The following is a 22,575-nucleotide window of genomic DNA, read 5'->3' on the forward strand; positions in this document are numbered from 1 at the left end:
TTCTTCATATGTTTCATCACTCCTGTAAAAGAAATAGGTAAAACTTTACTCAGTTGTGCAATTGCTGATTCGAACCTCTGTATGATGATGATCAGCGTTAACCTGTGTTTATGTTCACTTGAGAAATTATCAGTTTATTACTTGTTAAATTTCCTCAACTATTGCTTTTGGATTTTTTTCTAAATGAAAGTCTGTGTGTGTGTCTTTTTTATTTCAAAAAGCACAGAGGGAAGAAACTTTTGTATCTTGTCACTGCCCTTTTGACTTAATGACCCAATAGGGTAATTGGGATTACTCTGCTTTTGGACAGAATGCTCACGCAAGGGAAGATATATAGAGAGAGCTTATGCATTTATGAAAACTTCACAAGTGATAGTACTTAGGTAACTATAGAAACTTTTACAATTGTATGTAGAAATTAGAAATGCTTCTTACCCATCACGGCCTGTGAGGTACCTTCAGCAAAATCGTCCTAATATATCCTTCTCTAAAAACATTTTACACTAAACTTACTCCATGCTTTTTATCTCTAGTCCTGAGTAAATCTTCCCTAAAACAAATTTGTCTTTTTTTAGTATTTTTAAGATTTTATAGAGAACATAAGCTGTTATACGACTGTAACAGATATTTTACTAACTTTTTTTCAACATCCTATAATTTCAATTTTGCACATTACATGAAGATACCTTGTTGCGTCTGTCATATAGGTTCAGTAGTAGAGCTGTAACAAAATCCGGGAGCAGGCCTCCTACTCGAAAACTTAGCTCTCTTGTGACCCTCCTTCTTGGGTCCGAACCACATGAGCTCACGCAGGGAATCGAACCTAGGTCTCCCACGCCAAAGGCGCGTATGCTAACCGCTTAGCCACGAAGGAGCTCACCACTAAAGAACTATCGTTTACTATAGTGATGAAGTGTAATGTTTGTTATAAAACTATATTGTAATTCTTTTATATATATGCATTTTTTTAAAAGCTGCGGTTGCTAAGTGGTAGAACGCTCACCTCTGGTGCTTGAATTCTTTCGATCCCAGTTTTCTGGTGAATGAACATAATCTGCACGGGTTTTCTCAGGGTTCCTCGTTTCCTCCCACTTTCTTCAATCCACCACTTCGTTTATTGTTATCATCACCACCTTCTTAGACTCAAATCATAAGCATGAGATGTTAAACTAAAGAAATCAGCCTTGTGTGAATTACCTGTATATAAATATTGTATACGAATAGTATCTTCAAAATTTTAGTGACCCTTTCACTAAACCCTCCCCCGTCAAATAATCCTAACCACGCTACTGTTCGGTCTAATGGAAATTCAGCTCTTTTCGAAGATAGTTTCTGAAACTTAGCATACTAACTTCTGCCGTATGTATAATAACTTCGTTAACATTTTTTTTTTTAAAAAAAACACTACTTTCACAGAATAAAACTTGTGTAAAAATATCTTGGCTGAATATCTCTGCAGGTAGCGCAACTGATTTCACAGAACAAAACTTGTGTAAAAATATCTTGGCTGAATATCTCTGCAGGTAGCGCAACTGATTTAAATTTACTATTATTTCTGGTTTTTCTTCCTTCTTTTCAAAACTACTGAGCGTCTTAAGGCGACATATCATGACTGCCCACTACAGTCTACCGAAACTGAATGTGGTTCAAATTTACTTTCACTTCTGGTTTCAACACTGGTTTTCGTGGAACAAAAGCGGTGAAAAGTTATCAAAATGTGGTTTCTTGCAATCAATTTAGTGTCTCAAGAATAGGTTCCATCTCCCCTGTTGAAGTACTAGTTAAACGGGAAGTCGTTAAAATTAGCTATTTCCGGTTTCAATGTTTATCGTCCCAAAATGAGCATAGCAAGAAGTATTTCGTTGGAAACGATTCAGCGTCTCAAGAAAACATATCATGGATATCCACAACGCTTTACCAAAAATGGAAGTGGTTCAAATTTAATATTACTTTACCGATTTCCACATAGCAAAAATGGTAAGCTATAGCGAGAAGTGTATTTGCAAACGATTCAGCGTCAGAAAAATAGGTTGAACCTTCTCCGTTGAAGCTCTATCCAAATAGCGAGTAAAGGGACACGGTGACTCAGCGGTAGAGCGTTCACCTCTAGTGCTTGGAGTCCCGGGTTCGATCCCAGCCCCTGCCAAGTGAGCTTTATGGTGGATCAACACCGTGCGAATGGGTTTTCTCGGGGCTCTTGCAGTTTCATTCCATTTTCTTCATTCCACCATTTCATTCATTTCTCATCATCACCGTCTCCATTAGCCTAGCCGACATAACCGTGGGACGCAAAACTCAAAGATTTCATTCCATTTTTTCCAAACCGGGACTAGTTAAAATTATCCACTTCCACTTTCAAGGTTTATCGCAATTGAACGAAAACCGTAACAAGTAGCGAGTATATTTCCATTTGACAAACGATTCAACGTCTTAATATAACTTAACATGACTATAGATAACAGTCTACTAAAACAAAAAAAAAATGTTTCAAATTTACAATTACTTGTTTTCTATTCTGATTTATATGGAGTAAAAGCTGTAAGAGATATCAAGATGCGATTGTTTGCAGTCGATTCGGGTTACCAAGAATAGATTCAGTCTTTTCCGTAGAACCGCTGTTCAAACCGAAAGTGGTTCAAATTAACCATTACCGGTTTCCAAATTTGTCGCGATAGTACAAAAATGGCAATAGATACCGATAAACGATTTTTGCAATAAATACAATGTCTCAAGTGAATATTCATAATCACAATCCGCAACACTATTAGAAACTGAAAGTTGATTAAGATTTTCATAGATATAAAATGTAAGAGATGTCGAGAGGTGTTTTTTCTGCAATCGATTCAACGTCCCAAGGATAGGTTCTTTCTCCTCCCTTAACCCTCTGTTCAAACCGCAAGTGGTGAAAGAAACTTTTTTTTTTTGTTTCAACCTTTATCGCCATAGAACAAAAGCAGTAAAAGATAACAAGTAGTGACTTTTTTTTATGTGAATTCAACATCCAAGAAACGGATTATATCTTTGATTTTATTCCTCTATTGCTACCAGTACTTATAAACTCACATCTTGAAAGTTTGAGTATAGAATTCGCATAGTTTGGAGTTGTTAGTTTCACACTGCAAAACGAAACTCACAACTTTATATATAATGTCTACATTCATATACTACTACTACTACTATTACTACTACTACTACTACTACTACTACTACTACTACTACTACTACTACTACTACCACCACTACTACTACTACTACTATTACAAACAATAGTAATAATAATAAATATCATTATAAATCTACTAAGGAAAATCTTTTCTGTTAATTTGATAAAATTATGATAACTGTAGTGTAATCAAAAGTAAGGGGCATTAAGGGGAAATATATTGTAAATATTGTAACATTCCGATATCTGTCTTAAAGGTATTTAACATCAAAGCTTGGGAAGATCTGTTGCAGCCAAGCAACAAGGAGAAAACTAATCTACGCAACAGTAACATTTTGGTCTCAGGGCGCCGCTTATTTCAGATGCTATGGCCCGTTTGACAAGATGCCATTGATACAAACAGTTTCCTCTAATTTGCCTCCTGTCTTTGGACCATTTAGACTGTGAAATACTAAGACCCCAGTAAGACATGGACTGCTTCGTTGAACAGAAATTTGTCAAGACGAGCAGGAATCAATGTTCGTCGAGGAAAATCTCCTCCGTGAGCATGTCTTTTATCATTCCGAGCTAATAAAAATTGATTGCTTTTCTTTTATTCCATCCTTAACAAGATTTTACACATGTTGATTTATCGAACAAACTCACTGGTTTTGCCAGCATTTCTAATAAATAATCCGCCTTTTCTGTTTAATTATGCTTTGTACTCTTGTGGAAAGTATCTCCTCATTGGATTTTGAAAGTAATTTCCCTCTGTTTAGATGTAAATCATTCATGACAAAGATATGCTGTTATATATATATATATATATATATATATATATATATATATATATATATATATATATATATATATATATAAGGATGAATTTCTTTTTCAAAACTGATATTCCCTTGTTCTTTAATTTTAAAATCGTATTTTCAATAGAGTATGCCTATGTTTAATTGTACTATTTGACTTATATTTCATTTAAATCAATATTACTATAATCTTGAGATTTAATGGATGAGAAATGTTTTAATGATCTCCATTGAAACATCTACCTGTGTAATTCTTATACATTTCAGAGATTCACACAGTTCTTTATTTAGAAATTGAGTAATTAATATGATGGAAGAATAACATCAGTTAATATTATGTATTATGTTTAGTACCCAAGTTTAGTTCGCCAACCTTAGACATATTACAAGTAACTATGTGAAATAATTGTACAATTAACTTGAATATCATTTCGAACTACTTCAAATATTATTCACGTAATGTGGCACAATCTTTCAAAGGATGATGTGAGCCTTTATAAATCGGAAAACACATTTTTCAGATTTAAGGGACATGTAACAAAGTGAGAGTCTCTATTGATGTTATATTCGATTTTTTCCATCCGAAGCAAAGAACTGAAAAACAAAGTAGATTATTGCATATATATATATATATATATATATATATATATATATATATATATATATATATATATATATATATATATATATACAAACACCTCCATTTTTAATTTTTTAAGCGGTGATAAATTATTTTTAGTTGAATTTAACGTTAGAGTGATTTTGTAAATTACAATTTCTTTTTACAAATATTACAGAGAATTAACTTCCAGCTTCGCAAAATGTTAAAGTGTTACTTTACTAACCTCTATCTATGAAAGAAGTGCTGAGTGAGGAGCGACGTACTGATCATCACCCAATCACTCGCTCTGATCTTTCCCTTAGAAGAGAAGAAAAAAGCCGGTAAAAAAGGCGAGACGGAAAAGGGTGGGAAGAAAAAGGATAGGGTTGTAATTCTCAATATCAAATAGACATATCTTGATATTCCTGAAGATATGTTAGGAATATAAAACTTGGTATGTAAATTCCTCATTCAAAATCAGTGGGCATGTACCATCGCATTTCCCGAAATTCTGCTTTTAACGAGAGAACGGGAGGCTATTTCTATATTTTTCAATATATAAAAATGACTTCGAGGTTGTCAGGTTAAACTAGAAGCTTGAAATGTTGACAGTGCATAGGATGCATAGGATTTGTAACGTAAGAATTTTTGGAAATTCAACCACGAAGAAGGGGAAATAGGATGGTAATTGTAATAGTAAAATATCCATATATGCGTATCTCTAAAGGGCAAAAACATGAAATTTGGTATACGGACTTGTCATTTAAAATAATTAGACATTTGTTTAACAGTTTTTTTTAAATTTCCCTAGAAAGAGAGAAAAAAGATGTAAAGAAGGATTGGAGTAGCAATTGTTGTAACAGGATTACCACATCTCGCAATCCTTTAAAGATAGAGACATGGAATTTAGTATTTAGACCTTTCATTTAAAATAATTATAAGCTTGTTTCAGCATTTTTTGATATTTTCCCTACAAAGCAAGAAAAAGAGTGAGAGTTATAATTGTTGTAAAAAGATGGCGAGAACTCGAACTCCTTTGTAATTATCATTATTCATTTCATTCTCATTGGTCACTTACTCTGAGGAAAGAACGTAGACTGAAAGTGTTTGAGAACAAGATCCTGAGACGAATATTCGGACTCAAGAGAAATAGGAATGGGAAGTGACGGAAACTTCATAACGTGGAACTGCGTAATTTATACGATTACCAAACATTGTTAGGGTAATCAAGTCTAGGAATCTGAGGTGGCCAGGTCATGTAGTCAGAATGGAAGAAAGTAGGAACGCTTTTGAAGTTTTAACTGGAAGTCCAATGGCAAAAAGTTCATTAACAAGGCATTAGTGCAGTTGGGAGGACAATATTAAGATGGATCTCGCAGAAATAGGAATACAAAGTAGAAATTGGATTCAGTTGACTAAGGATAAAAGTCAATGTAGGGCTTTTGTGAACGCGGCACTGAACTTCCTTGTTCCATAATCCATAGACTTAGTTAGTTTCATTATCATTTTAGGTTTTATGCTTCTCTTACGTCATATTTCGTGTTACGATCAATCTGTATTTCTCAAGATAAAAGCATTCTATATATTTAAACATTATAATCACTTATATTGATAATAAGTATCATCTTATTTGTTTGGAGTTTATCGTCCCTGTTCAAAATCACAGGTATGTGAGAAATTGGCTTACAGTTAGTTTTTCCAACAAAAGTAGAAGTGCATTTTCAAATTTAAGACTAGACGAGAAATGTCTCGAGTCGGGCAGCACTAGTTTGTCCAAGGTTTAAATCTCAAACATTGTTTTAGTGTTACAGATTCATACATTAAAACTATAAATTGATTTACGACCATAATGAAGGACATCTATTTGCGTTTAAATGTACGCAAGTCATTACACCAAATCTCCAATAATATATAAGTTATGGTTTACATGTTGTATCAAAACCTTCTTATACCTGTCCTAGCGAGGAAAGATTTTGATAATTTCTAGATGAAAGTAAGAAAAAAAGGATATAAATTTTGCATATAGATAAACAAACCGAGATGGGACGAGAAAAGCTTTCCGACAATCGAAACGAAACGAGAAAAAATTCTTTGAGAATCCAAACGAGACAAAATTTTTACGAGACGAGATGAGAAAACCTCATTTATCATCTCTTCTTTTGGGCAACTATACTTACAGTTCAACGTAGAATTCAAACTTCATGTACTTCTTTAAAAACAGTGCGGGAAAATTAACCACTTCACTACGATGAAAATAATATTTATCTTATTAAAGATATTTGAGAAAAACTATTGTAATTAAAAATTTGTTCCATCATGATCCATGTCTTTGTTTCTCAATTGACTAAATAGGTTGCAGAACATATTCTGAAAAGATGTGGCGTAATATAATTAAAATGTAAAAAAGAAATTATAAGGAAAAGAAAAAGGGCTAAAAAAAGAGAAATAGTGACTATAGTTCTATTGCGTTTTTTACTAACCAAGTCCCATTATTATGTTCTATAGTCTAAGGAAGTGGTTCTCAAAAAATATATCGCAACATATTGCTGCATCACGTCGTCGCATAGGATGTGTCGCGAAACTTTACAATTTAAAAATCATGAAATATTTCATAATTAGCTAAAACCAATTTTGAAATAAATTAAACAACTCAGTGTCTCTAGCTGAATCAAGAATACTCAGTACTTCATAGATTCCCTTCTTTATAGATATTTATAATCTTACTGTAGTATAATGTGTATTATTATCATTATTAAAAATAATAAGAAATCAAACAGGTGTGTCGGGGTGTTGTGACCATTCAATACAGTATGTCCTCAGTCGAGAAAGGTCTAAGGACACACATGCCTGAAGAAAGAATTATGTCAATCCGGCCTCTGGTTATCAATCGTTTTAAATGTGTACTATTTCGTTTTATTTATATATGGGAAATTTAAGATTAGGATGGCTTAAAGTATTTAATTACCGAAATGTCTGTGTATAGTAATAAATTAGTTTTGTTTAAACTTATGCTACTATACAAATGTAATAGTAGCATGAATTTAAATAAATTAATGCCTATAACTTTATTTTGTTTAGAGTGTAGATATTTTTAAAACTACAATGGTAATTATTTTATTAGTTGGACTACTAACCATTGTCGTATGTGATTCTGACGATAAGAGAAGTATGATGAAGATAACAAGTACATAATTACTGATTTGTTTAGATTAATGGAAAATGTATCCTAAATTTGTAATTTAATTTTTTCTTGACCTATTTCTCTCTCTTATTCCCATATCAGAAAATTACTCTAAGCAAGCACTGAGTACAATTATTCCTTCGTAAGAATATACTTAATTCTCATTTCAGTAAACAATTAGAAAGCTACTTTTCTTAATCAGCATTCTAGTTTCATTCATAAAAGTGTATATCAATATTCTCAAAAATATACGGAAGTTCACAAATTAATTTCTTCTGTATTTTTACGTATCAATTAAACATTTAGTTTATTTAATCACGAAAATTATCTACGTACAACATTCAATATTATACAAAATGATTGTTTGTTTATAATTAACTTACGTATGTGCTTGAGTGTAGTAGCGGAGAAACCCGACGGCGGCCATTACGGGGATGTCTTCGGCGCATCTGAGAAAGTTTCATCGACGTCTTGGTTCAGCGTCTTCCGTCAAGATTCTCCTAGGAGCTGCGGGACTGTATGATACTCAGTCCCTTCATTAACGTCGTTTGTAAAGAGATGTAAGGCGTTAATTGAAAATATACAGGAGAAATATACTTAATTCTCATTTCAGTAAACAATTAGAAAGCTACTTTTCTTAATCAGCATTCTAGTTTCATTCATAAAAGTGTATATCAATATTCTCAAAAATATACGGAAGTTCACAAATTAATTTCTTCTGTATTTTTACGTATCAATTAAACATTTAATTTATTTAATCACGAAAATTATCTACGTACAACATTCAATATTATACAAATTTAAAATAACAGTGTAAATACTTAGCTTATTTCTCAAATGTTTGTATAATTAAACACTGAAGATATGATGAAATAATTATAATAAACAACTTTTGCAGAGGCTGTGTGTGGAAACCATAAATAATTAAAAATAACAAAGAAGTATTAATATTTCTCTAATAATACCGAAGTGTCATGTTTAGAGAAATAATTGATAATATTTTGTAAAAAAATTAACCAGAAAAAGAAGAAATTATTTGTTCATGTAGTGAAACGAGACAATTGTCAATACGAGACAATTGTGTGTTTTTTTTATAATAGCTAATTGTACTTAATAACATTCCTAAAGTTTATACAAACTTTATAAATCTTTCACAATTTCTGCGTGGTTAATATACAAAAACATTATTTTTCTACAATAGTATATTTTTACTTTCTCTGCAATATACTTGAGATTTATTTTAACTACTATCAAATACTTATCTTCTAGCCAGATTTTCCGTTGGGTGGTTCTGTGTTTGTTTCCTTGTTTTGATAATTTGTTTTGTAAATAAAGTACTATTTTCTCATATTTTCAAATATTTTAAAACAACACAGGGTAGTGATTACTTCAACAATGTTTTCTGAAATGGATTCTGTGAAGAGTTTTGAAGAGTAATTTCATACAAAAGAAAGACAGAACTCCTATCACTTCCTCAGAGGAAAATATTCCTTATTCGTTTGTTCAGAATAAAATGTTCTAAAAAACTTATTTAATTATTGTATTTATTATATTTTAATAGATAACATTTTTCTTGCTTTCAGTTCGTTAACACTATTACGTAAAATATACTAACTGTCGTAAATCGTTATCTTGCATGGACGCTCTGAAGAACACAACATGAAACAATTGCCTTCCCATGACTTCTGAAGATGTTATGATAAATAGCTTTTGCAGAGGCTATGTGTAGAAACATGAATAATTAAAATTAACAAAGAAATAGTAATATTTCTCTAATAATACTGAAATGTAATATTTAGAGAAATAATTGATAATATTTTGTAAAAAATTAAATTATTGAATTTATTTTTTTTAAAATTAAAACATATAACAGATAAATGATATACTAGTTCATTCTGTGAAAACCTTGCCTTCGTCAAAAGAAAGAAATTTGATAGGACAAGTATCTCAAATTAGCTTCGCTTGTTCTTAATGGAGAGTAACAAGCGATTGAATCCTTATCGTATCACGCATCATTTGCAGAGGAAATCGTTTCACACCTTTAAGAAGGAATCGTTTTGAACATTGCATATTGTGGTGAAGTTTAGTGCAGATCATCCTTTCAATTCAAAGGTGATGTACAAGTGGATTTAAATCTGGACTCCCAGCCAAACAATCTTCACAATTAATGAACTCGTGTACATTGTTCGTGAGCCACAGTAGTGTAATTTTGTCCTTGTTTGTTGAAGCAGAATCCTGTCTTTTTTATAGAGAGTTTTGTTAAGGAGTTATACTACACTGCCTAATACACTTTGCTGCACCTTTGCAAATATTTTTATTTGTTGTTCACCGAAAAGATAATATTTAAGTTCATCATAACTTACTCTCCAATATACCATTACTGACGCCTCATGATGACTTTTTAGAATTCTAAGAGCTACTTCAAAAGTTTCTTTAGAGTTGCACACATAAATCCTACGATTTTGGAAGTCACACAATACATGTATTAAGAGGCCAAGTCTAACAAGGAAGTTCGTAGCATACTGGCTCAACAAAATCACTTATTTCTCTCTCACACACACACACACACACACACACACTGTCTCTCTCGCTTAGAAGCATCAAGGCAAAAGCTAGAAACCTTCCTGTTCCACGATGATACGTACAAATTCTATTATTATCATGAAAAAGACACGATATTGTTTTGAAGCATACTTTCTTCTGTATGTCCTTGATTTTTGGTTTCGCACAGAATTTCAAGAAATTCTGGCCTGAACAGCCTTTATGGACTGCGAAATTCACACTTTGCGTGATTTGCTAGTTTTCGTTCGGCCTATTATTGGTTATATTTACCTTATTGAATATTTTAATAATCCTGTAAACAAAATGTTTTTGTAAGTTCAAGTTTACCAGGAGGCCAAATATCGTTGGTGCACAATGACTAGTCTTGTAGGAGTTGATAATTGTTGTATTGTTTTTTCGGTCCCCAGTTTACTTTATTTACTGATACTATTAAATATTTTTCACCTGTTGCATTAAGTTTAATATTTGCTCTCGTAAGCAAAACAATATACAATGTAACATTTAAAGTTATTTGGAATAAGGATATAAGTGACTTTTGGGACAGGATTCATGCCATTAGTGCATAGTAAATAAAACAGAATTTTTCATATTTGCCTCTTATGTGCTTACTTGCTCGAGTTTAATACCTATGACAAGGGTGAGGGGCACAGGAGGAATCTAAAAATATTGATCATTATTTGTACTTATTTGTTGTTTTATGTATAAGTGAACGTAAAATTATGTAGTTGCAAGTGCAGATTTGATGAAAATAAAACGTGTAAATATGTGTTACTACTTTTTTGGGTAACTGAAGACTTCGCTTCCAGACACACGCAATTTTCTTCAACCTATTGGCTCTCATCACTTATTTCAACCTTTGTTTTCGTTCTCCGCACAACGAGAATATGTTCATATGAAAATGTAAACCCTTTTTTCCCATAAAATACACATTTCAATCAGAGTAAAATGATTAAAGAAACATTAAGGATCAAGTGCTCTGTTCAAAAATTTATTTCAAATGATTCACCCGTTACCCCTGAAAATGAGACTAACAACTTCGAAGTCATTTTTGTATATTATTTTAAATGGGAATGTAATGTTTCTAACCTTCTGAGATTCGGAGATATGTACACCTTACTACAATAATTGTCACTCCCACTTCCCCCTCTGCCCTCTCAATTTTCCAAAAATCTTTCCTTTGTGTTACCTTACGTTACTAATCCTATGCAGTGTCACAATTTCAAGTTTCTACATTAAGCGGTTTGGCATGGGCATTGATCAGTCATTTAGAACTTCTTTTATGTAGAGAGATTAACAATATAACGTTTTACTACTAGTAAGTGGGCCCTATGTTTGCTTTTATTCAGATTTTAAAGTTTAGTATGGAGTAAAATCTGGAACATGTATCTTCACTTAAACTATTGAATTTTTCACTGTTACCGGAAAGTGAACTTTAAAATTTTTTACTTTGGTTAATTTTTATAGTTCCAAATGTCAATATTCTCTGTTTAGATCAAGCTATGAATAGGCACTGTTAATGCGATTTATGGAGGGAGGAACCGATCAGAACATCTGTTTAAAGTATTATTGCGATATTTACTATAGCAGAGCGGCGAGAAATCTCATTCAGTTCCGCGCCTGTGAGGAGAACTCTCAGTCTGTCTCACGAGTTTAATTAGTTACTCCTATCTCGCATAATGAAGATTCACATTCTGGCTTCAATGTTCCAATTACTTGTAATAAATGTTCTTTTATTGATTTTTAGTATTATATATTACTCTTTTACAAGCGATGTCATTTAGTTTAATTTTGTTTAGAGATTGTCTGACTAGTGTAGTTGGCAATTTTGGCTGAGGAAATATAGAAACCAGATCACTTTATACACTAGCATCAAAATATCCAACCGTACACATATACAGATTACATTTACTTTGCGACAATGAATACGAAATAAGTACAAGTACTTACAAAGAAACCTACGGCTTTATAGATTTAGTATAATTATTCTAAGTTTATACTCCAAAACATATTAGTTCTCTTTCTTGGTAGTTAGTCAATTATATTATAGTTTGGATAAATCTAATTTTTAATAACAACACGGCTTGATGCTTGTAAAGCTAAGTGCAAACCAATGAATATGGGATAATATAAGTACATATGCCATCAACCGACCATTTTAACAATATATGACGAGATTAGTGACACATTGAATCCGGAGGGGAAATGTAAGGTCAACGCCATAGTAATGAGAGATTTCAACTGAACAGTGAGAGAAGAAACTGTGAGTAAGGTGATAGAACCACTTGGACTTTGTGGAAGAAACGCATGGAGTCAGATATGTATCGGCTTCTATGAACAATATGATATGGGGTGATGAATATGTGGTTTAAGAAATGAAAACCCAAGTTGTACTCGTATAAAAGTTAAGGAGATAAGAAACGCTACCAAATCGATTATTTCTTGTTAAACTACATTTCAGGAATACTGTGCGAGACGTGGAGACATCACCAGGAGGAGACATTGACTCATACTACAATCTCTTATTGACGGAAGTGCAAATCTGGTTAAAGTCAATAAAGGAAAGTGGGAGGAGAATTGAAAAATGAAACTTAGAGCAACTAAAAAGTATGGACAGTGATCTGAAAGAAAAGGTTGAAGAAAAAATATGTTCAATGCGCGATCTGGTAGGCAGTGTAGGAAACAGCTGGGGAAATTTTAAACAGATTCTTCTAGACACATTCCACAAATATATCGGCAGGATGAAAAGAGCATCGAAAAAAGAGATAACTGAAGAGCGCAGAAAGCTGAAAACCACGAACATTAAAGAATACAAAAGGCTGAATAATGAATTGAGAAGAGGACGGACAAAGCCAAAGAGAACTACATGAAACAGATATGTGAAGAAATTCAGGGGCGCGGTAGATATGATCTGATGTATTAGAAACCACAAGAATAAGAAGAGAAAGTTAACATAAGCATATGCACGTTTGAAATCGGAAATCAACAAGGTTATATATTCACTGGTATCAAAGAATCGTTAAGAACCTAGAACGAATATTTAAAAGGTCTATATCATGAGAAAAATCTCCCAAAATATATTGCGATCGAAGCAAAGAAACAGACGGATGGTGAAGAAAAAATACCCAGTATATTGAAAATTGAAATAGTACAAGCCATCAAAGACATGCGAAGGAAGAAGGCTAATGGAGACGACGATATGCTATCGGATTTGGCCAAAGAATTAGGAGACAATGCAATGAAAGTACTGATTTTATTTATTAGTAAGATTTACCTTAGTGGAGAAATCCAAAGGTTTTTCTTGATGTTACAATAGTTGCATTATCTATTTTTTTAAAAAGCAGGCAAATACATGCAGTAATTATAGAACCGTTAGCCTTATTTCCTACACTGGAAAATTTATTGCGCGGAGTAAAATAATTCGGAAAGGTGTTGGAGAAAAGTCAACTTGGTTTCCAGAAAGGCAGGTGTATCAGATATGCTATTGGGTTGGTGTTAATTGTATCATAACGAGTTCTTAGCGTAAAGCAAGAGTTGTGTTTGTGCTTCATCGACTGGCAAAAAGCTTTTGGCTAGGTCAATTGGACCAAACTTCTAAAAATGCTTTTAAAAAATTGGAGTCAACTGGAGAGATCGACGACTTACTTGCAACCTGTACATAGAACAACAAGTGAACTTGCATTTGAATCAAGGAGAAATCAATAGAGTGAATATCGGAAGAGAAGTCAGACAGGATGTAGTATGTCCTTCGAATCATTCCATATTTGCAATGAATGTTTAATGAAGGAACTATTAATGGGAACTCGAGATTTCAAGATTGGAGGAGAAATCAACAAGATCAGATAAGCGGATGACACGGTTATTATAGTTAGAACCAAAGAAGAACTACAAGAGATGATGGACAAAATACAAGCAGACACTGGAAAACCATATGGAATGGAAATCAACGTTAAAAGATTGAAAGTAGTGAGAATATCGTAATGGAAAGTATTGGAAACACGAGAATACTAAACTAATGGAAATACGCTTTTGCGGGACAGAATAGAACAAAGAGGACTTGAAGAAATTGATCATTTCAAATGTCTGGGAAGTATTTTGACGAGAAATGCTTGCTGCACGAAAGAGATCAGGTCAAGAACTGCCGTAGCCAAAGAGGAATTCAACAAGTAAAAATCACTCTTAACTGGAAGACTTAATGTTAGACTAAGGAAGAAACTGGTCAAGTGCTATATATGAAGTACTGGACTGTTTGGTTGGGAGAAGTGGACATTAGAGAAGTTAGAGAAGTAATTTTAGAGAACTTCGAAATGTTGTGTTCAAGGAAGACGGAGAAGGTAAAATGGACAAAGAGAGTAACAAAGGAAAATGTTTTGAAACGGGAAAATATTTTTAGCCAGCGTTCTTCGTAGAAATGTCAAATGAATTGGACACTTCTTGCGAAGAAATTATCTTCTTCATACTACCACAGAGAGAAAGACGAAAGGAAAATGAAGAATAGGAAGAAGAATACAATTAGATTGGCTATGAGTTTAGTGTCCTGCTCAGTAGCGAGAATATGTGAGACGTGGACGTACAACTTAATGTATAATCCGAATCACATGGACTTCCACAGGGAATTGAACGCCGGTCCTCCGTTCCAAAGACGCGCGCGCTTTTCACATAGACACTAGGGAGCTGAAGAATACAATTGATCGATGATTGAAAGATACAGGAAAATATTGAGAGTTAAAAGAGAAAGCGCAAGATCGAGAAACATGGAAGAAACATTATCTAGGTCGGAACCTTAAGAAGAAAAAGAAAAGGAAAGACAAGGACGAAAGAAAGAGTCTCAGGACGCGACAACAAGCACAATACTTAATAATAATAATAATAATAATAATAATAATAATAATAATAATAATAATAATAATAATAATAATAATAATAATAATAGAATAGAATAGAAATATTGTGACAATGTGAGCTTACATTATCGTTACCTACATATACATTATCGTTATCGACAAATGAATTACCACATGCCTATGGATAAGCCAAACCGAATTGAGCTGAACCTGTACCTAACCGAGCTCAGCTATAATTTATTATGATTTTTGTTATCTAGAGAATCAGCTAGCTGTCCTTCAAATTTGGTTCAGATTCGGTTAGTAGTTACCGAGAAATGAAGTACTGCACACACACACACACACTCCCTCTCTCTCTCTCTCTCTCTCCTGGAGTGAAATTATAAACTACGGTATGCTAACGCAAGGAGCGTATGCACTATGGACGCAAGGTTAAAATTACTTACGTGCAATCTATTTCTTAACAGGAGAATTTTAGAAATATAGATTTTTCAAGTCGATTATAGAAGCTTTACGTAAAACTAGAATACAAGAAAAACTAAAATAGAAGTTATATTCAGCTAATTATGAGAAAGATTTAGAATGACACGTTTGATATATCAACTATATCGGCAATTGTATTATTGTGATATTAAGTTTGATATGGCTAAAATAGAAATAAACGTGTCATAAATTACTTTTGAACTCGTGGTAAGACAGTATAATTCTTTGATATCCCTTTACCAGCTCACAAACACACGTATGTAAATACAAATAGTTCTTTATTTGTGTACAAATGTGTATGTGTGATACTTGAATGCGAAAAGTGGTCAAATGCGGGGCATGGTTGCCACATTTGGGAGTGGGAGACTAGCGTCCAGTGACAAGTATCCCACAGACCTGTCATGTCCACTAACGTGACGTGTGGCAACAATGCTTGTCTTCTCATTTTCCCTCTGTTCTTTTTTTCATCTTGCATATATCTCTTTCGCTATTTCCTCTATCTTTTTCCCCTCTCTTTCCTCTCTTAGTTTTGTTTCCGTACAATGTAACATGACCCTTTTCCCCAGACATTCTCTAGTAAATGCAGTGTCTCTGTAACATTACTTTTTCTCGTCGTTTTCGAGTCGTCCTGCTTTCTATCCCCACTTCTCATGGAACTCATTCCACTTTCCTGTGCCACTTATTTTGTGCTCTGACAGGAAATTAAATTTTGTGTCAACTGTCCGAAAAGGGGTCCTTATGGGGGAGGAACGTTAAGAACATTGAACAAGTGTTGTTACATCACAGTAAGCAATTCATAGCGTGGAAAGGTAAATGAAATAATAAATAATTGAATGAAAATGAGAAAAAAGAAAGGGATTGTAAATGAAATAGGGAGAAAAATAAAAGAATACCTTTTTCTTTTCTGGTAAACCATTCAAGACCTTTAAATGTTTTTTTTTTTTTTTTTTTTACAAAATTGTTGGTAAGTTCTACTGTAATTTTAAACATAAACAAATGCTTAATAAATGTAACTAAATATCCACTTGTGTGACTTAAATAATACCTTACAATGTTGCTTTGCGTTTGTTGTAAAAAATTAGTGGCCAAGAGTGTGCACAGTCTGGATTTCATTATGAACTGCAAGTCCAAAGTTCTCTATGTTTCCAGTGACATCATCTCTATATTGCGGGAGAATATTCTATGTTGATATTTTCTAACACACCACTCAGAATAAATTCAGCATTGATACTTACTTTATCTTATTATATAGTTTTGTATATTTAAGTAGTGAATGTCAAAAAATATAACTTATTGTTAGTATTGGACTTCTTATACGTATATATTTATGCTAGCGTATGTTCTTTCAAATGAAGTAAAATCAAAATATAAATTCTAAAGGCAAAGATCTAGTGTCTAGAGCAGCAGTTCAGAAATTTCAGTTCTGAATTTCAAACAGTTTGAATTATATATTCGTATGTAAATAAAGGGAAATAGGAATAAAATGTCTTTTGAAATTGAAATATGTAAATTTGAAAATTGTTTTATTTTCGTCAAAGAGTTACTGAAAGTTAAAAAAAAAATCGCCGTTATGTATATGTATATATGTGAAAGGTTTTCTTTCTTCATGTTGAGAAAGATAATTTTCAAATATTGTCAGACAGACTCCTTTGTGTTAGCATGCAATTTGTGATTCCTGTATTGGACAAAAACGAAACGACTGCCGAAAACAAAAGGGAAAAGAACCCATCATGCGTAAAAACAAGAGAAGTTCCTTGGTTTTACGAAAATTGACTTTCCTGAAGAGTTTTCTCCAGGCATACAAAACTCTCTTCTCTTTTAGGCTGTCATCCCCTTAGCATCAGAAACAAATATTAAAGAGTCTCTTTTATATGCGAAGAAGCCTTTCCTTTTCTCTTTGAAATCTGCTAGCATTTTCCTCATCTTTCCTCCTTCAGTATCCGTTTCCAAAGAAAATACGAAAAGTAAATGGGAGAGAGAGAGAGAGAGACCAAAAGAGAAATTGGAAAAGAGAGAGAAATAGTGTGCAGGAATTCATCCTATGAGAGATATATCTTGGAAAAAGAATAATTTCAAAATAAATAAATAAAAGATATCTTCCAAAACCTAAATAAGGATCTCCGAGTTGGGGAAATTGGAAAACAAAAGTACTCCATTTCGTAGTTCTAATTATATTTATTTAGAAGTAATTTAATTTCGTCTTTGTGCCAGAGGAACTTTCCTAGTAGTCATTTTCTGACAAAGCAACCCCATTCCCATATACCTTGCTTCACCCGAACCACTCCAGGAGGTCCAATCCCCACCTCTACTTCTCAAAATTTTTATCTTTTCTACTTCGTTCCCCTCCGTTTTCCTTTTTAACCCTCTCCCTCCCGAAAAAGCTTTTCCTTGCTTTTACCATCTTTTTCTTCAATTTCCCTTCCTCCTCCTGTAGCCCAATTCTCTCATTCCTTCCTTCCTTCCTTCCCAAACCACCACCTATTGCATTTCTTTTCTTCCAAGTAGCTCGTTCTTGCACGGGATTTGTCGAGACCGGGGAAAAGAACCATCATGGCCGACGACAGAAACCCGGATGTTGACCCAAGGATTCTGCGCCGTGGCTTCTTGGCGAATTTTTTGAAAAAAGGACCCCGCCTGGACCTGCAAGAAATAAGGTGCCGAGAGGGTGGAAGTATAAAAAATAAGGGAAAGAGAGAAGGGGAGGAAAAGTAGAGAAAAACCTTTTGAACCCGCCCACTGAATTAGTCCCGGTCCACCTTCTGTATTTCTTCTTCTTTCCAGAAGACTTTTATCATCACTGTTTTAAAAACTTTTTCTTTAGAAAAAACAAGTGCTTATTTCCCGAGGTGTACTTTTTCTCTATCCTCGTCTCCTCTTCCACCGCTCATACTTCTATGTACGTCAGATAATATGTGCCATACTATATTGCCTATAGCGTTTGCCATGAATGTCTGAAAATCACCCAACCACATTGATCTTCATATTTCCTCCCAAGCTGTCGTTTTTTACCTTCTTAGAAACGATGGAGACTTTTTTGTAGGTGGCTCTTTAAGAAGACAATTTTGTACATAAATTCAAGACTTGTTTATTCCACAAAGTTTTTCCAAAATTAATTGCATCTCTAAGTAAAAGGTATTATAACATTGCCCTTTAATCAAGAACAATTTTACACACAGAGCTCTGTCAACAGTAAACCGTGGAAAAAAGTTCATCATGAAAAAGTTTGAGGATTTTCTTTATTCTTTTGGTTTTAGTCAAGGGTTTGTTCTTGTGGTACATAATGAGAAACATTCAATTACCCACATGCCGTGCAGCGTAGAATAACAGTTCTTTTCCTTTTTATTTAAAAAGAAATGTTGTGTTGTTTCCGATTACACAGTGTAAAATTACATTGTCAATATGAGAAGATGAAACATCAATATAAAATATGTAATCAAGATCATGTTGTTTAATTAAGAGTGATAATTGTAGATCTAACTCCAATTTAAAAATTAATGTTATATATTACTACTACTATATATAACTGTGATTCCTCTCTAACTTTGAAATTTCCATAAATGTGTAGTTCTATTCCTAAAGATTATTTACATGTATAGTTTATCCTTCATTACATCTGTCAATGACGATTGCTACTGAACTTGATAGTCCATTATAAGGAGCAATGTAAAATGTTTGATAAGTTAACGAATGCATTGTTGCTAACAGTCATTTAGGTTAGCGAGATAATAGTATTACTTATAGATGGTAAATTCAACGATAGATCAGCTTTCTTCTTTTCTCTCCTTTCTTAAGTCAAGACTTTACTTTTCATTTCTGGTGATTAAGGGTTCAAATTCAAAAATAATTGTTCTATTATTTTTTGTTCAAAGTATTACCTAAGTAAGCAAGATGTCTGTTATTCACATCAATACAAGTCAACAGTGACTTCTATTAAGATGTTTTTTTTATTTGTCTAGTTCATGGTATCCCTCCTTTTTTTAACAATGTAAGAAATCAGAATGACTTCATAGTAGAGAAATATTAGCGTGTGCAAGTAGTACGTAGGACCAACAGTTACTCTATACAAAGTACACCTATCCTAGTTCTCAATCATTCCCTTCATCCAACTACGTAAATTTCAGTTTCTCATATACATTTCTTTACATAGGGGAGAAAAATTGGGCACCCCTACTGGGCTAGTGGCCCCAACCTAACTACTTTAGGGTAAATAGGCTTTGACATGTAAACACTTGATGAGATAATTGGAAAGAATACAGATAATCAACTTATTGTCTTCAGTTGAACTTTGTGATTAAACTAAGAAAAATAATTTCAATGTAGCCATGGTCGTTTTGCTCCTTAGTATATGGTGTCATACGTGTATTATCTTAATATCCTTAAATTTTTCTGGCCACCCATTTTACAGAGACGGATGAACCACTGAGCCATTTCGCAACGAGCATAGAACGAAAAATAAATCCTGGACCTTTTGGTTGGTAGGCAGGCTTTACGGACTACGCCAGTGATGCCTCTGTTTTAAGATTTACCGAACATAAGTTGCGTTTAGACACATTGAAAACAACTTAGAACAGCTGCAAACTTGTCATGAAACTTAGAATGACAATATCTTAAATTAATGGAATTTATGACTTTTTCTTAGCAGTTATGATCCACCTGATATTATTATACCAGTTGATCAAGAATTGAGAGAGTACCTGCTTCCTCTGATCAGGCGTGTACCCAGAAATCTTTGTTAGGAGGGACCAAGCTTTGAGGGGGGTCCAATATTACAAGCAATTATGTCTATGTAGTATTGAACGGGTATTACTTATTCTGTATCCGCAAAGAAGATTAACTATAAAATTCTTTCACCTATATTTTCGGAGAAAAATGATAGAACTAGATTGTTTTTTATAAGAGAAATAGTACAGATGAAGTATGAGATCAAATGTTCATGCTACATCAATCATTTCCCTGTTAAACAAGTATAGTTTTTTGAGAAAGTGTACAAATGTGTGTTGAGTTAGGAAATTTTAGGGACATCCGGATGTCCCAGAACCCCTCTGTGGATGAGCCTCAGCCTCTGATACATAACTAACAAATTATGCATAATAAATAATCGTAATTTGAATATCAATACTTTTCAATTAGATGCATGCTTTAATTGATTAGGTTATTTAGAAAATTAATCGGTTTAATTGATCTTTCTTATCCATTTGGTTGCACATTAGTACCGAAAAAATAACACTCACTTGGTCCAGAGAAATATACGTGAAACTGGATTCTTTATATTTTGAGTGTTTTTATTTTATTTAATATATAAGATTGAACACGTGTAGTTAAAAGATTTTATATTTCTGTGGTGACGTGACACGATTATGCCATCTGATTATAACGGAGTAGTATGTATAAGTAAAATCTACCAATCTGAGTTCAATGTATACATAATCCTATATTTTGACTCTAGCAGGTTTCTAGTATTAAGAGTATCATTTAGTCTTTCACATACTTTCACGTTTACCAATATATGTATATAACCTCAAATCATTCAAAAGTTATTACAATATACTCTTTGATACGTCCTGACGATGAACTACACAACAATAAACAATGTGTTGAAAATACTGTTTTCTAAATCGAATATCATTTTGTGAAGTACTAAAAAATTATACAAAGAAGTTACAGGATTAATTTTCGACTTTCGTAAAACATCAAAAGATAGGGGAAAGCGGTAACGTCTTACCGACTGGCTCCCACCAAACTACGTTAGGGTAAATATGCTAAAACATGTAAACACTTGATGAGATAGTAGATAAGAATTGAGATAAATCATTAATGTGTTGTCTTCAATTGGATTTGTTGTTAAACTAAGAGCTTATGTAGTAGGATATAAAGTTTGTAAACTTTTTCTCTGAGAATCGAGCATCAAATTATGTGTAATATATTTATAACTTTAAATAATGAAATATAATCAATTTTATTAAATAATTAAGAATTATTAGTCTTAAATTCTGGCAACCAGTCATATTTCTTTAATGAATTTTTGTAAGAAAAATGTTACATCGTATATGTTGATCAATACCATAATGCTACACAGTATCAAGGTATTTTTTTCTGCAATCCAGATAGAGGATCCATGTACTTTGATTAAGTTTTAGTACTTTGAAAGAGTTAACCGAAATAAACTTTTTGTCCTGTAAGAATCCCGGAAAAGTAAATGGAATCGAAAAGAAATTCAAGATCCAAACGATTTGAAACTATAATCGAGTATCCAAGTTCATAGTGCTATTTGTCGCGCTTTATGTCAAAATTACAGAACAATTCATCCATTATAAGTTAAGTGTTTTTTATTCGAATTCAAACCTCAATTTTCTCTTGCGTGAAAAAAATACAATGTCTTGTTATATTTACCATACAATTACATATTTGAAATTTTGTTAAATAATTTAGATTGTTTTGGTAACTGAATTATGTATCTTAATTACATTTATAAAACCAATAGAAAATGATCCTAATCTTAATTTAGATCACATTCTACCATGCATAGGTGATTGAATTTATATCAGGATAGACTTTGGAGGAAAATCTTAGATTGTTATGTTTGGAAATCGAAACTTACCTTTCTAGCCAGAGTTATTGTACGCATACCTCGAAAGTTGTGAAAATATATTTGAGGTTAGGTACCTGGATTCGTGTAGCGGGGTATTATGTGATAATAGTACTGTCAATTTAATTTTAATCAAATAATCCATTTTTAACTTTTTTAAGTGTTTCATTATTATTGATACGTGCTATAACTAATTTAATGGACACAATAGTAAAAAAATTCTAGACCTAAATGAAAACACAGTTACTAAAACAATTTCATATTAATTCTGGTAATAATGAATAAACAGATACGATGTAACGAAAAATGGAACCTCCATCAGAAGCGAACCCGGAACCTATATACAGAAGTCCAACTGCTA

At 32.9% G+C, this 22,575-nt stretch overlaps 1 long non-coding RNA gene across 13 annotated transcripts in view; it reads right to left on the reverse strand.

Annotated features, from left to right (window-relative positions):
* Positions 1-22,575, reverse strand: part of LOC145671211 (uncharacterized) — a 170,294-nt gene that overhangs the window by 124,546 nt on the left and 23,173 nt on the right. For 9 of the 13 annotated variants that reach the window (XR_014128485.1, XR_014128478.1, XR_014128483.1 and 6 more), the window contains exon 2: positions 8,126-8,275. The exons of 3 other annotated variants lie outside the window; for them this stretch is intronic. This is a non-coding gene — a long non-coding RNA (uncharacterized LOC145671211). Of the gene's footprint in view, positions 1-8,125; positions 8,276-9,357; positions 9,405-22,575 lie in introns of those variants that run through there. One more of the 13 variants, XR_014128480.1, reaches the window with a different exon arrangement.

Source organism: Thermobia domestica, chromosome 15 (assembly GCF_964235325.1).
Source record: "Thermobia domestica chromosome 15, izTheDome1.hap1.1, whole genome shotgun sequence".
In the NCBI taxonomy this organism is placed as follows: Eukaryota; Metazoa; Arthropoda; class Insecta; order Zygentoma; family Lepismatidae; genus Thermobia; species Thermobia domestica.